At 44.2% G+C, this 17,092-nt stretch overlaps 1 protein-coding gene across 1 annotated transcript in view; it reads right to left on the reverse strand.

Annotated features, from left to right (window-relative positions):
* TMEM267 (transmembrane protein 267) overlaps window positions 1–17,092 on the reverse strand; it is a 54,368-nt gene that overhangs the window by 16,297 nt on the left and 20,979 nt on the right. The window contains exon 3 of the mRNA XM_045021192.1: window positions 7,308–7,368. The gene's annotated coding sequence lies outside the window, so the exon portion shown is untranslated. The remainder of the gene's footprint in view (window positions 1–7,307; window positions 7,369–17,092) is intronic.

The following is a 17,092-nucleotide window of genomic DNA, read 5'->3' on the forward strand; positions in this document are numbered from 1 at the left end:
ACCCCGTTTTCCTCATAGATTTTCCTCCAGAAACGTAGGTCCTGTACTGCCCAGCTCTCTTCTGGCCAGTAGAAGTATACTGAGTATGTTATCCCTTTAAAGGAATAATATGCGCACAACTTGTTACCCCAAACAGAGTTACCCAGACACTTCAACTTCAACACACTGCATTAGATAAAACAATAAAACAACGTTATTAATTACAAAGAGATTTTAAGTGAATACAAGTAATGAGGCACAAAAGTCAGAAATGGTTACAAAAAATAAAGATAAAATGCTTACTGGTGCCTAATTTAACTCTAGTAGATTCAAAGCTAAGTTTTCTCACCACATCCTTTCAGAAGTCTTACTGAACAAACTCTTTAGGACCCTTCCCCCAGAGTCCAATCAATGCTTCCTTTGTCTCTTCAGGTGGAGTGAATGCAATGGGTCAGGAAAAGAAAGAGGGGTTCCTTGGGGTGTTTGTCCCTCCTTTTTTTATAGATTCAGTCCCCCTCTTGAAAAAATTTCTAGCTGAGACCCAAGAGACAGAGTCTATGTGGAAGGATGTTCCACTGCTGTTTTTTTCACCTGTTTGAACTCCTTTCTTGTCCCTTCCTGCTTGCTGACTCAATTTGCATTTAAGCAGAAAACAAAGGCAAGCATACATTCCTTTGTTTAGGACAGACCTGTCTGCCAACTTCTGTTTGGGCAAAGCTGTGGGGTTTGGAACGTGTGTTAACAACACCATAGGGGAATCTTATAATTTCACAATGCTGCCACACATATTTTACGGGGACAATACAGACCAGCAAATTATGAGTTTTCAAATGATACCTTACAAGGCATACTATGTACAAAGATTATTACAATAGTGTGTAGGGTGGGAATACAGAGATATACTCTGTCACAGAACCCTTCTCTCCTTCCACCACTCCTTTCTGAGTTAAGTTCTGTATGTGTCTCTAGTCAATTTAGATTGTAAGCTCTTCAGGTCAGGGGCTATGTGTTTTAGCTTGTTTAATGTGCTTTGTAAACTGCTATGTACATCGATGGCCTGTCTACATACATACAGTTTGTTCTGCAAGATCCCAGCTAGTCAAGATGATCAGTTTTCAATGTATTCACCTTTTTCCCAACATGTGGCATTAGCTTATAGCAAAGTGAGTGATCAAGACATGTTAGTAGGCTTGCTAAACAGACGGTACCATAAGGGAATCAAAAAGGTAGGCCACTGCCTACATCAGGGCATTCTTGCTGGAATATTTAACAATAATTGACTGTGCCAAGCCTAGGCTGGAAATGCTTTAGTTAAATTTTGATTAAGGGGATGTAAATAATCTGTTGGCATGTTGGCTTGTGCTCCATACAAGGCTAAGAAGAAATCACTGAATTGCAGACAAAAAAAGATCCAGCCATTGGATTCTAACCTGGTATTCATAACAATTGTCATAGGAGTGGGGAATGGGGGGAATGAAAAGCAAACATTTAAACTCTACATCAAGTCTTTTTTGAAACTTTTAATATTGTGTGTGTGTGTAAATGGAGTGCTGGTGAGAGGGGCCAGATTCACAGCTCTTTGGGTCTGAAGCCTTTTCTCTTTTGAGCAAAAGGTGTGGCACAGGGAAAAGCAGCACAGACTTCCCCACGTTGCCATGGGCAATGTGCCTTAACTTGGAACCGCAAGAGAGTGAGAATTATTAGCTGTGGAACTGAACTATCTGTGGTCTCAGGCTTCCAACAAGGATGCTAATTAGTGCCAAACAGGATGTGGACACTTATGTACTAGGTACAGAACTGAAACTGCCAGCTCATTTTAATGAGGCCATGAACAGCTGTCAAATGACAGTTTTTGGTCACTGCTAAATTAGGTAGGATTTGAACCAGTGACTATGAGAAGAAAGGTCCCAGATCCCATTGCCAGTCACTATAATGTCACTACTTTACTGTCCTATTAGAGCTATCAGCTGACTGCTCTCTTCATTTATGTTCTTAAAATTACTTAAAAGCAATGAGCAGACAGAGGTATATAGGTTACAGCTGTGTCCTACATTTTCCGGACAGTCCTACAGTTGTTATCCCTGAACATGGAAGGGCTGCTTATTGTGTTCCCACGCAGCAAGACACCTCCTGCAATCCCTTTGAGCAGTGCTGCCTCACCACCAATGCCTACAGCACCTGGCGAAGTAGAGAGCTGACTGGAGGAGCATCACCAGCAATGCATGACAACAGGGAGAGTTCCCCTGCTCAGCGCTCCACTCTGCTCAGATGTTTCAGGAGTGTAGTTCTGGGTAGATGCCCTGCAGGAGCAGGATCCTAATGGGCAAAGCATACTGTTTGGACACTGACAGAGACCAGAACTAAGGTGGCAGAAGTACCCAACAGAGGCCAAGAGAGGGTTTGGAAGTGATCAAGGTAAAAGCAATTGGGGATTGAGCCAGGAGGAAGGTAGAGAGGGAAAAACAGGTGGGGCCACAGAATGCTGGAAAGGCAAGGGATAGGAAAAAAGGGATGTGTAGAGTACAGAGAACAATGGTGGGGGGAAGGAAGGCCTGGAGGAGGCTAAGAGCGTGTGGGGTAGGAGAGCAGAGACTCAAGAATGGAGGATAAAGAAATATCCTGTTCATAGAAGATTTTCATTGCATATCTACTCAAACACAAGCACAAAATGATACAACCTGCCTCTCTGGTATCTATTCAATTCAAAGTCCGTAAGGAGTTGATATCTGGACTTTGATTAAATTTCAGTTCCTCAGACATGCTGGCAGCCTCACCAGCTCCCAGAACTCTAACCATGTTTCATTTCAAGGATTTTCTCAATGTTTATAAGGAATATATAAGCACCTGCAAACTGGGACCTGTGGCTATTCATGTGAAGCAAAAAGAGAAATACTGGTGTTAGCTAAAAATGGGCACATTTCCAATTTGACATTTAAAAGCAACTCAGGCTGAGCTACCACCAAGCAGATTTGGAACAGCAGCTTCACTCACTGCATAAAAAAGTGAAGCAAAATGAAAACTGGAGATTGAAATAGCTTCTCAGTCCAAGCAAAGAAAACTCTCCAGGGTTACACAAAATGGCTGATGGAAACTAGATGAGAAAAAAAGGCTTTGTGTCTCTGCTTCTAGAATCTGGAAAACCTACAGTTGAGATTAGATCCCAGTAATATTGTTTCCCAGCTCCGACTATCTGTAGTACAATCACAAATTAAAAATGAGATGGTGGGGTGTGCTGTTACCTGAAAGACAAAGGATTTGTGGGGCAGCAGCAGGAGACCTTGGTGATATCCAGTAAGAATAATCTTGTCAATAGACTCCAGAGCCATACAGCTGGCCTTGGAAAGAACCCAGTGCCTGGATACAAGTCCTCATTATTCACAGGCAGAACCAAGAATACTGTAGCTTATATTACATAGTCAAAAAATGGACTATGAAAATGGAATAAAATTCAATAGCTACAAACTTTCCTATGATTTAAGGCAAATTCTTCTTGCTACTATACCTGACACATTCTTTTAAACAAAGAATGTAAAAAGCCCTGCCTGCATGAATGTGGGTTTTGTTTCAGTAATCTGGACTACTTCTCTAAACTAGAAAGAATGAAAGAAAGAATGAAAGAAAGAAGACTGGATGAGAAGATAGGAAATTAAACAAACAAACCTATGTTGAAAGAACATTACTAAGTTGCGACATCAAGCACTCAAAAGGGCATGGAATGGATGGTGCTCATTTAACAATCAGCTGTTCAATATTTTGTTTTCTCCTCATTGTTCAATATGTGGCCTCCGTGCCCTATTTAGAGCACATGTTTCAGACTCTGCTCTAAGAATCATTCATTTCTTCATGGGCTTTTCTAGGGTGTTCAACACTATAATATCTGAGTGCTTCACAAATAATCTATCTTCACAACACCTTTGTGAAGTGAGGATGATGGGAGTTGAGGCACAAGAAGATTACAGTAAAAAAATATCCACTAACTTTGGGTCCCCCATTTGAGATGACAAGGACCTGGTTTTTCAGAGGCCTTAGCATTATATAGCACTACATATGTTCAAAGCACAGCTCCCATTGACTTCATTAGGCATGGAGTGTGCTCAGCCCTTCTGCAAATCAGACTCCAGTGTATGAATTTGGGCACCCAGAAAATGAGAAACACAAAACCAGTAGATCTGTGAAAAACATGGTTTAAGTGACTTGCCTAGCCTCAAACAGGAAGTCTGTGGTAGAAGCAGGGATAGCATCTAATTCTCCTGGGCAGCATTCAACTGCCTTTGTTAGAGGGCTTTCCCTTCACCCCCTTCCCTGGTTCTTGTCATGCAGACGGAAAGCAGAAGACCAGAAGTCCTAAGCACAGGCAATGTGGTTTGCCTTGAACTAAAAACCCCAACAACATATTCCAAAGTCCTTCACACTAGTCAGGCTTATCTCTACACACCAATAGTGTTTTCTCCTCCTCCCCTCCAACTACAGTTCTATACACTAATAGAACCTCTTCTTCTTCTAACCCCTAGCTCCGCACACCGATGGAGCTCCCTTTTCCCAGTGTTCTGTTTCTATCTCTGATGCTGCAGAGCATTTACCTTGTATCCCCCCTTCCCAGCTCTGACACTGCAGAGCCTTGCCTGTGTCCCTGTTCCTTATTCCCCTATTCCCAGTCCCTCATTCTCCCATTACCATTCTCCTTCCCACTCTCATTCCCTCTCCCACTCCTTCTTCTTAGCAGGTCCAAACATACCTGCAATGCACACCCCTAGTCACACCTGTTATAACTTATGGTCATGTTCTGTTCTGGAGGATCAGGAGTTGAGGTCTTCATCCCACCCCTTTTGTATCCCAGGAGAGGGGTAAGGAGTGAGGTTGTGCTTTGGTCAGGGTAGGTATTTCTCTGGTCTTAGTGTTTTACCTCTCCCCCACCCCCAAACCCTCTTTGCCCCTCCCAACTGGCTGCCTGACCTTGCTTTGAGATAAGGAGTTGAGGTAGTCAAGTGTGCGCTCATATTTAAAATTTTTATTATAATTAATGTTAAAAAAATTACATAGATAGGTTGAGAAAAGTGTCTGTACATCTGAGCATATTGCTTAGATTATCCACAAATACAAAGTTTGTTTTTAAAAGTCATAATACATAGAGCACATAATCAGCAATAACCCACATTTAGGCGAATGGATTTAACAGTACAGTTTAGATATTAGAATCTGAATACTCGGGTACATTACTCATGAAAATTGTACAGAGATTTGGTTGTGGAAAGCAAAATATATCAATGAGTGGAGACTGTCCCTCAGTAATTGAGAATTAGGTAGGTTGTCCATTTAGATTAAAAAAAAAAAAACACAACACAGTCTATCAGGAAAGTATGTGAGTTACTTTCCAGATTGCGCTTCTCATAGGCACTCCAGCTCATTCCTCCTGCTATTGCCGATGTCCAGTGATGTGTTCTATGTAGATGTCCCTTGACCACCTGACGGTGTCCGACACCACGAGTTGCCGCATCAGCCGAACACAGCATTGACCAACTCCACATTCGCTCGCTCGTTACCGCGGTCCCATGCGCTGATGATCAGCACACGAGTTTGGACCTCGTAGTCCCTAGCTCTCAGGGTGTTGGCCAGAGGGTCATATTTCTCCAGCTTTTGAGCTCAGGCTTCATGAAAGGCTAGCGTCCTATTTCGAAAGGCACTGTGATGTCCACCATGATGACCGTCTTCCGGTCCTTGCTGGTGATGACGATGTCTGGTCGCAGTTGACTGTTAGTTCCAGGGATGGCGGAGTTTACGGCAACCTTCCCCACGGGTGGTGGGATGGCTCTGGCCAGGCGATCCTGGATGGCATTGTGTCAAGTTCTCGAACGGGGCTTGCAGCAACACAGGACGTGATGTAGCCGCACTTCCTGCATCGCTCGTCCCGATTCCCATGGCGGACGGCTCTGTTCAGTGGGATGCAGTTGAGCTGGGCCCAGTGGATGAACCTCAAGTCAGCAAATCAGGTGAAGCTGCCCCTGGGGATGAAGTTGTTGCTGGTGCCCCACTTGAACGTCACCTCAAATGCCTTGCCCTGGTCTGGCTGCCATTTCAGGTTTTCCACGTATTGGCAGTGGATGACATCCTTCAGGGTCCTCTCCAGCATGGTTCTAGCTCTTCGAATGATGATGGTGTGCTCCGTGTTCTTCACCTGTGGCACCAGGACTCCCAGCTCTTGGCATTCCTCACACCATGTCCAGTGGCAGCTGATACACTTCTCCAGTCGTCGCATAGTGTTGCAGGCACGAGTTCAGAGCGAAGCAAAGTCTCCCCTGTCTCTTCCAAATTCGCCTTCCAGCGAGCCGCTCAGGTAGGTGGCTACATCTTGGTTGGAGGAGGTCCTGGTGATTCAGTTCTTCATGGCATCCCACAGAGCACTTTCTGTGATGTTCCTCACCATGGCATCTGGGCACATCGGAAGGCGTGAGCGATCACTGCAATGTTGCAGAGATCACCCATACGAGGGACAATGGCACCGCACTGCCTGTGCAAGATGTACACCAATTTATTGCTGGCCCTCTGGGGAAGAAACATCCACTTCTTCACCAGCTGCCCAATGGTGTGGTCTGCCTTGTTCAGAGGTACCTACGCCATGGCACATCCCCTCAGAACAAATGAGATATGGGGGATCAGGAAGGTGTTCAAGGCACTGATCTTCTGCCACGGTGTCAGTAGGGAGGAGTCGATCCTTGCCACATCTCGTAGGATCTCTGCGATGGTATCCTCAGGTGTCTGCTGGACACGGAAACCCATCAGCGTGCTGAGATGTTGGCATGCTTGTCCGTCCTCGAAGATCATGGCTTCACTCTGGATCTGAAATGGTGTTGCCTAAACCAAATCCCTTCTACTGCCATCGATATGCAGGGATGCACACTTCCTGGCACTGAAGTGGAGTCCCATCCAGTTGGCAGCCTGGCTGGTGATGTCAAACATTTGTTGGAGACTCTTGGGGTTGTAAGTGATCAGGACCAGATTGTCTGCATAGGCCAGGATATTCACTCTGTTACACTCCCACCATGCCCTGTAACACTTTTAGCTCCATCCCTTATCTGACCCATTGTACTAAAAGCCCCATCTGGTTGTGGGAAATGCAACACACAGCATCTTTGTCCTTCATACATATTAGTAAGGATGTAAGAGTATTAAAAGTCAAACCCAAAATACTATCTCAGGCTAACAAACAGGCTTATATGCTAACAGCCTTAATCTTGAAACCATCCTCTCTCTTTTTGCCATCCCCTGCCTCTTTCATGACACACCTTCCAACTTTTTCAACAGATGAAGAGGGGTTCAACAGACAACTTTACCTCACAACCTTGATTCATCTTCAGTGTAACTCCATCCTGTGCACTGAATGAAGCAAGGGACCTGTGAAAAAAATAGTATGTGATCATGCAATTAAAGACTATCATAATGCATATGCACAAGAGGCTAAATTAAAGTTGCACAGCCAATTTTAATTCTGGCACTTTCTAACATTTGAGTGCTTGATGTTCAAATCTTAATAATGCTCTTTTAACATAGGTTTTTGGTGTGTGTATATAGCATTTTACAAGCATTAATCAATTATTTCTCAGAGGTCTACTGAGAGCTAGGTAAGTATTATTACCCACATTTTACAGTGAGAAGCTGAAGCAGAAAGATCAGGAGACTACATAGGGAGTTGGTATAAGAGCAGGGATTAGAACTCAGCTCCCAGGGCCGGACCTCAGAGCACTGGGCCATGCTTTCCTATTAATTTGTAGCCAATGTAATAGACTTCAATAGGAATAGAATTATGCGATATGATTGCTGTTGCTGCTTCATTGGAATGTGATGTTTCTCACATAGCCCTTACCAAAAAATGTATTTATGAACATCGAGCTGATTTTCATTCATTCATTTTGCCACACACCTTCCCAGGTTATACGGCTCTATGTGGTACAAAGGACTGGCTTTTTCACAATCATTTCTTCTGCCTCTCAGAGTTTTGGAATAGATTCATATCTCTTTGTATTATTTTCTTTCCAGTCTCTCTCTGAAGTGTTGCAAATCCACATCATACAAATCAGAATATGAATTTACTACTGTCTCTCAACAACTCTTTACTCCATAATTTCATCCAAATCTATCATATCAGCTGGTGAGAAGATGGGAACTTATGTTCAGGATACAGTGGGAGACTGAAGGGATGCAAAAGGACCTAACATTTGCTAGCAATTTACCTGAAGCTAAACAAAAAACAGCACTGCTTCCTTTGTTTTCAGAGACATATACAACACATTTTCTTTTTAAACAAGTACATAGCCTGAGGCCAGCCAAATATATTACCAGTCTCTTCCAGAGAATTACATGTACCTAGATACAGTTATCCACTTTAAAATGTTACTCATAACATGTAAATACAAATTTTTTCTCTTCAAAACTTAAGTGGGCTTTGTGATGGACCTTGGCACTGGGATTAATTTTATCATCTCTTTATATATAAATGTATTGATAATTAATTGCACATTATTTATGTTCAGTATGATAAGGTATCTCCCCAGTTGTAAAAGTTTACACAACTACCAGTTTACATGTTTTACAACCTTAAGCAAAGAATGTCAGACAAGAGGTGAAATGCAAAATTGGTTTGATGTTAATGTGTAGGACAGTAAATAAGCTTTATGCAAATTGATTTTTATTGGTACTTTCAGGGAAACAAAAGTAAAACAACACTGTACTAGACACCTCAGATCTATACAGCCATGAAAGAATATATCCTCTGATGGTCATGGAGTGAGGCAGGGAGGCTGCAAAATAGACCATTAGAAGTGCTAATAATGCCTCAATAGCTCTAGAGTTCACACTTTAGTAGAATATTAACATAAATTACAGTCCACTCTGGTTTATATCAGGAATTACTCAGATATTTGGTGCATCATTGACTGGAAAGGGACCAGAACCACCTGAGCACTAAACTTGCTCCACCTGAGCACTAAAAACAGTCTGCAGACCACAACTTTGGCAGCTTATCAAAGGAGATGAAGTCTGATCTGAAAACCCATTAAAATGAATGGAATGAGTCCCATTAAATTTATCTGGGCTTTAGATCAGACCCCAGGAGAGAGGTGGTCTCTCATGTAGGCAGGTCACTGAGCAACAGGGAGTCTTTGATTTCTTGTCTAAACTGGTATCTTCAACGACATCAATAAAGTAATTCTTGGCAGGGAAAGTTCAGAGCTGTTCAGAATGAGGAAATGTCACCAGGGAAATAACCTACTCTCTCCCTTCAGTACAAAAACACTCCCCCTTTTGAGATACTTCCTTGTTTATCTTGCAGCAGTGGGTATCAAGTGCGAGCCAGCAGCTTATTAACAGATCTTGCATATAAGGATTCTGTAAATGTTCTGTGCTTTTGCACTTGATCATCTGAAACCTTTAGTGTAAGCAATTTACACTATGTGGTAAAGCAAGCAATCTAAGAAGTCCTTCAGCAAATTGGGAATGTAGAACAAATGGACAAAAAAAAAAAAGATGAATCTCTATCCTTAATACCTGATTGGATGAAACCTCTCTTTTTAGTATCATTTGTCTTTTCCTAGAAAATGTCTACCTATAGCCTACTGCGTATGCTTTTTAAATAGATACTGATGTGCTGCCCAGTATCTGCTTAGTGTGATATTTAAATAATAACTGTGTCACCCTATTGTGAGAATGGTTTCAAGAATGGGTCAGAAATTTTTCTTCTTTGCAAAAGAGTGCCCCTAAATCATCCAGCATAAGCACAGAGTGAGATACACTATAACTGCAGACTGTACAAGAATTCTGGGGAAAATGCACTCACGGGAGACAGTCTTGGTGACTACGGAGTCCCAGTTTATTAGATGGATATGAAACCAAACCAGGAACTGGTTAAAAGAAAAATAATAATCCTGCGGCATTTATCAGAATACATTTGAGACAAACAGGTAGAACCTGCTTCCTCTTAATCCAGCCACAGCAGGACTGAGCTATACATATTAGAATCAGTTTTTCATAGTAATTGACCACTCACCTTACTCCATTCAGGCATTGCTTCAGCTGCAGAAAAGTCACAGGGAAAAAAACCACTCATCTTTGGGCTAAAATCCTTTTCACAGGATTTAATGTCAATACAGCATCTTTTAATACTCCAAAGACCTTTCTTAGATTCATAGACTCAAAGGCCAGAAGGTTCCATTGTGATCACAGAACTGGGTGACTGGGTGTCAAAATGGCTGATAAAATCAGATAAGTGCTAAGTAATGCATACTGGAAAACATAATCCCAACTATATATACAGAATGATGGGGTCTAAATTAGCTGTTAGCACTCAAGAAAGAGACCTTGGAGTCATTGTGGCTCAAAACATCTGCTCAGTATGCAGCGGCAGTCAAAAAAGCTAACAATGTTAGGAATCATTAGGAAAGGGATATATAATAAGACAGTAAGAATCATAATACCACAGTATAAATCCATGATATGCCCACATCTTGAATATCGTGTGCAGTTCTGGTCACTCCATCTCAAAAAAGATATATTAGAATTGGAAAAAGTCCAGAGCTGGGGAGGCCAGCTAACTGTGTCACAGGTGGGGTTGGACCCATCTCCCCTTAAAGGGTCAATCCCCTGGCGACAATTAGGAAAAAATGGTTACTTATCTTTCATAACTGTTGTTCTTCGAGATGTGTTGCTCACGTCCATTCTATATTAGGTGTGTGCATGCCCACGTGCACAGCTGCCGGAGGTTTTTCCCTTAGTAGTATCCATAGGGCCGTCTCCAGTGCCCCCTGGAGCTCAGTGCTCATGCACCAGTATATGGGGCACCGTTGGTCCCATGCCCTCTCAGTTCCTTCTTGCCATCAACTCCGACAGAGGGATAGGAGGGTGGGTAATGGAATGGACATGATCAACACATCTCAAAGAACAGCAGCTATGAAAGGTAGGTAACCATTTTTTCTTCTTCGACTGCTTGTTCATGTCAATTCCATGTTAGGTGACTCACAAGCAGTATCCCTGGAGGTGGGCTTGGAGCTCAGGGACATGTTTGCAATACTGCTCTACCGAAGCTGCTGTCGTCCTGCGCCTGCTGAATGATGGTGTAATGGGGTGCAAAGGTATGGATCGAAGACCAAATGGCAGCTCTGCAGATGTCCTGGATCGGTACCTGCGCAAGGAAGGCCACAGACAAAGCTTGCGCTCTGGTGGAATGGGCAGTCACGGTGGTGACACCCCTTTTGTTCATAGCAGAATTTGATGCAGGAAGTTATCCTCGAGGAGATTCTCTAAGAAGACTCCTTCAGACCTTTCATCTTATCTACCACTATTACAAAGAGCTACGTTGACTTACAGAAGGATTTGGTCCTCTCGATGTAGAAGGACAAGGCCCGTATAACATCCAGAGAATGTAACTGACACTCCTCGTTAGTCTTGTGAGGCTTTGGAAAAAAGACCGGTAGGAAGATGTCCTGATTATTGTGAAACTGACACCACCTCAGATAAGAAAGCTGAACCTGGTCCTTGTAAAACACCATATAACGGGGTTCAGACATCAAAACTCTGATCTCGGAGACCCGTCGGGCTGAAGTGATTGCCCTGATGTCCTTCAGGACGTGCAGCTTGGTATCTGTCTACTCTGAAAACAGAACACTGCCCTCAAAAGGGTAGGTCTTGAATAGATTGCTGCACCTTGTAAGGACTGCAGCCATGAACTGTGCCACATGGACACAGCTGAGGCCATTGACCTGGCCTCCAAATCAACTGCATCCAATATCGACTGGTGCCGATATGACGACAACCGGTGCCGAGGAGATGGAGACAAGCATTGTGAGGCCAGGAAAAGGGCTCTGGCTACTGTCTAGAACTCCTCCATAATGACCAGAAATTCTTGCCTCGAATCCTGAGACAAGGAATCCTTAAACTTGGCCACATAGTCCCAGATATTATAGTTATATCTTCCCAGCAATGCCTGCTGGTTGGAGATCCTGAGTTGGAGGCTGGCTGTTGAATACATTTTTCTCCCAAACAAGTCCAGCTTCTTTGCATCCTTATTTTTGTGTGTGGCGCTCTGCCTGTCCTGCTCATTCATGGCAGACACCACCAGAGACCCAGGGGTGGGTGAGAGTACAAATACTCATAACCTTTGGCTGGGACATAATACTTCTTTTCCTGCCCTTTTCGATTTGGAGACAGAGAAGATGGGGTCTGCCAGAGGGCCTTGACCAATTTCAGCACCACTTTGGGATCCACACTGGGGGGCAGTGTCGAGGTAAGATACGCAACTTCAGCTACGGGAATACCGTAGCTGAAGTCGAAGTATCTTATCCCGACTTACCTCCCGTCCTCACCGCTCGGGATCAACGTCCGCGGCTCCCCCGTCGACTCCGCTACCGCCACGCGCTCCGGTGAAGTTCCGGACTCGACTGGAGCGCATTCGGGGATCGATATATCGCGTCTAGATGAGACGCGATATATTGATCCCCGCAAAATTGATCGCTACCCGCCGATTCGGCGGGTAGTCTGGACGTACCCTTAGAAGTGGCCACAGCCACCAGCATGTCAGGGAGACATCTGTAGACTCCTTCAGCTCCTCTGCCTCTAATCCTAAATTTGAGGCAACTCTTAAGGTACTCCTGGTGAGCCCAAAAGTCATCTGGTGGGAGCTGGTGGGCAGGACCAGCAACCGCCTTGTCTGGGGATGATGAGGACAATGGTAATGCTGGGGGAGTGACTGGAATCCTCTTCAATCAGGGTAATTTCCCTTGGAGCCGAGGTCTGCACCTTGGTACCGGCATTGGAGTCAGGCTCCTGCATCTGGGCAGGCGGGCAGTGCCATGATCTACTTCTCAGATGTGGCAGCTGATGGCATCAGAGGAAGCCCCCACAGGTTCCAATATTGCCAAATGTGCTGGTTATTGCCCTGGTGGCCAGACTCCCACCGCAGGGCCAGCACCGAAGTCTGGTGCATACAGCGACCAATGCTTCTATGGTTGGGGAGGACTCCTTCCTTGGAGACCTTGGCGGGGCTGTCAGTGCCTCCCTCTGCTGGCTATGATGAGGAGCTGGGGAGTGGTGCCAGAGGGAAGGGGGTCCTGTGATGTGGCTTTGTGGATCAATACCATGGAGGCAGGGATCAGTGCTGAGATGGTGGAGAATGTGGAGGAGTTGGGGATTGAGGAGTCGGGTCCAGTGCCGGAGTCGGTGACCCATGATGAGAGGTTGGCAATCGGTGCCAATATGACAAAAATCAACATTCTGAGGCCAGCAATACGTGTCATGGAGCCAGTGACTGGGAATGAGCAGGGATGGCCTTATGACCCGCGGGGCCCAATTGGCATACTCGGCAGCAGTCCGGAGTTTCGACGGCATTTCAGCGGCAGGGGGTCTGCTCCAAGTCTTCCACAGCACCGAAGGACCCCCCCACCCGCTGAAATGCCACCGAAGACCCCTGGAGCGGGGCCCCCTTAGGCGCGGGGCCCGATTCCGGGGGATCGGTGGAATCGGCGCAAAGCCGGTGCTGGGAATGAGGAGCTGGGGATGGGGGTCACAGAGTTGGAGACCGAGGTCATGGTGTAGGAGACCGGTGCCAGAATGCTGGAGACTGCTGCCAGGTGAGTGACCATTACGACAGTGCCATGGGGGGGGGTCCCCTTGGAGGGTCCTGCCTTCACTGACTCCAAAGTCGAAGGGAGGTCTCGTGATGTGGATGGCACCGGTAGGGCTATCAGGTCCCTGGCCACCTAAAACGCCTCCGGTGTTGAAGGAGCTAACAGGTGCAAAGGCCCCCAGGAGTTGGTGGTGGTTCCCTTTTTGGGCTTAAAGCCTTAGGTGGAGATACTCTGCAGATGGCAAGTGGCCCGGCTCGGGTCCTTTACCTGCCACCCCTTTTTTTAATCTTTCTTTGGCGCGGGGGAGCGCTCTCGTTCAGCACACTGCCTTCTGTATCGCTTTCTCAGCATCGGCGATGGTGAATGGTGTCGTAGTGAGCCCAGTGCTCATGGAGCACTCTGTACCAAGGTCAAAGTGCTCGGCATTGAATTGGAGTGGGATGGTTCCAAGGCCAGTCTAAGGGCAACCTCTATTAACAGGGCTTTTAGGCAAATACCACATCCTTCTGTATGCGCTGCCTGAAGTGCCTATAGATCTTGCACTTGTTGACGTGTGTGTCCCCCCAGGCACTTTAAGTAACTTGGGGGGGGGGTTGCTCACTGGCATGGGCTTGTGACAGGCAGCATGCAATTTGAAACCCAAGGACTGGGTCATGCCCCGTTCCTGAAACAACGTCCCTAATAGAACCACTATCTATCCTAACTTATCTAACTACTAACACTAAAATATAACTATATACATTAATAGTATAATGAAAAAACACTAGGAGCTCTTGCAAGTGGCAAGAGAGAGAGGAGTTCCAGCAACCATCATGGGTGGTAAGAAGGAACTGAGAGGGTGTGGACCTGGCGGCACCCCATATACCAGCACATGAGCGTGAGGTTTTAAAGGTGTGCCTGACCCGGACCTATGGATACCACTAAGAGAAAAATCTCCGGCGGCCATGTACATGGGCACACGCACCTAACGTGGAATTGACATGAGCAAGCACTCTAAGAACAACTATTTTTAGACAGAAAAATTAGTTTTTGGAAAAACAAAAATTTTCCATGAAAAGCAGACACTTCTCGTGAAAACTTCCATTTATTATTTATTTTAAATAAAAAGTAAAATATTTTGGCCAAAAACTGAAATATTTTGCTTTAGAAATGCTGCCATGGTGCCTAATGAGAGTTGTAGTTCAGTGATGTTACATCTCCATTCTCTATTGGCCACACTTCCTGGCTGAAATACATCTACCACTTTCCTTGTCCAAAATGGGAGATGTAGTCTGTTCTGGGAGACTGGCCTGTAGAGGAGAATAGAAGCTTGAGGCACGCAAACTACAGCTCCCATGAGGCACCATTTTCAAATTGAAATATTTCAGTATTTCAGTATTCAGTTAAACTTTTTGTGGAAAAAAAACCCTCTAACTTTTCAACCACTCTAATCACTATGTATTCACCTCCAAGCAAAATCAAAGTGTCTAATAAGTACTCCCAGAAAATAATCTGTGCAAGTTATCAGTTATCAGTGTAAAAGAAGACCACCAGAATTTTCTAAGCACACTACAAAAACATCAATGAAGGTTTATTAAAAAATATGCTGATTGAAAAGAGAATTCAATATTTTGATTCTCCATTGCTGTTAATGGAACAGCTGAAATATTAAATGTGAAGAAAAATATTTATTGACTGAGCCTTGGCATTTTTGGGATCTGCATAGGGAGTCTGTATGTCTATTCTTGACCGTTAACCATTTTTGTGGAGGAGAGTGCTGTGTAATGAAATAGATTAAGTCTCCTCTCAGTTTTGCACGTCACAAATGAACTACTGGTCTCAACCTAACTCTTGCTGGATAGTGTCCACCTCATACAAGTAACTGACAATCTATAGTTATTTGGCAGTTACTGCTCACAGTTTTGCCCTGCTAAGAGCAGAAAAAGCAGAGTTGCTGGAGATTAAGACAAAGAGCAGTCTTCCTCGACTGGGAGAATTTGCAGATCTACTGTATTCAGGGCCGGCTTGGGGCGGCAAAAATGGTAGAGCCGGCCCTGACTGTACTTGCACTGTGGGCCTAATCCAAAGCCCAGAGAAGTCTGTGGGAGTTTTCCCATTGACTTCAGCGAGCTTTAGCTCATACCCTACAATCTAGCTTTAGCCAGTGTTGTCATTTCTCATTTTGACGAGTGCTACTCGCACGTCTTTACAGGTAAAAAACCCCACTCATGCAAGCAAACTGACTCTTGCTGAACTTTCAGTCACTTTAAAGCACCACAGAGTGCATAACTGTCATAAAACAGTTAGTTAAGGGTTAAGGTCTCTCTTTTACCTGTAAAGGGTTAACAAGCAGTAACCTGATGAACACCTGACCAGAGGACCAATCAAGGGACAAGATAATTTCAAATCTCTGTGGAGGGAAGCCTTTGTCTGTGTTCTTTGTTTTGAGTTCGTTCTCTCTTTGGATCTAAGAGAGGCCAGACATATTCTTCAAGTTCTCCAAGGTTTCCTGAAGTATTTTCTTCTATTCAGTATAGTGAGTATTAGAAGGCGGTTTAGTCTTATAATTGATTTCTACATTTGCAATTGTGTATTTGCTGAAGAAATATCTTTATTTCTGTTTGCTATTACTTTGATTATTCTGAGGAAGGAGGAGGGGGGGAAAGCCTCTCCAGGCTTCTAAGTTAGACCCTGTATTTTTTCATCCTGGTAATACAGAGATAGTGTACTTTTTTTTTTTCTTTCTTTAATAAAATCTTTTCTTTTAGAACCTGAGTGATTTCTTCTCTTGTTTGGATTTTCAGGGGAAGGGGAGGGGGAAAAGTGAATCCCTCTTTGTTTGATTCAAGGAGTTTGAATCAAGGTATCTCTCCCAAGGACAAGGGGACGGGGAAGAAGGTGGGGGGAATGGATTATTTCTCTTTGTGTTAAGATCCAAGGAAGTTGGGATCTGTGTTCCCCAGGGAAAGTTTGGGGGAACAGGGAGTGTACTAGACACTGGAATTTCTAGTTGGTGGCAGCTTTACCAGATCTAAACTAGGATTTAAGTTTAGAGGAGTCCATGCAGGTCCCCATCTTGTGGACGCTAAAGTTCAAAGTGGGGAATAAACCTATGACATAACCCTTATTCTTTATATTCAAATTTAGTGTTCAGACTTATGATGCAAACTATAATTATAGGTACAAGGTTATGCAAGTTAATCTACATCAATAAAATAGTCTTTTAAAAAGTGTTGCATTCTAACAGCAAATTAGCACAGGTAATCACCATTTTCAAGAAATATATTCCACTTGCCCCTGAGGAAGCACCAGTACCTACTACCAACAAAGTAAAACCACAGCTTTTTGCGAAGAGTACCATTAAGTATCAGTACCACACATGCACTGTTGGCCCCATATTGATACAATTTAAAATACAAAAAAGCTGCATCTAATACTTTGGAGTAATGAGCTTGTGACATTGTCTGGACTGGCTCACAAGAATGAGTGCCAACCTCAGGGCAGACTATTGAGAAATAGGCAGGGGC

This window comes from Mauremys mutica, chromosome 6 (assembly GCF_020497125.1).
Source record: "Mauremys mutica isolate MM-2020 ecotype Southern chromosome 6, ASM2049712v1, whole genome shotgun sequence".
In the NCBI taxonomy this organism is placed as follows: Eukaryota; Metazoa; Chordata; order Testudines; family Geoemydidae; genus Mauremys; species Mauremys mutica.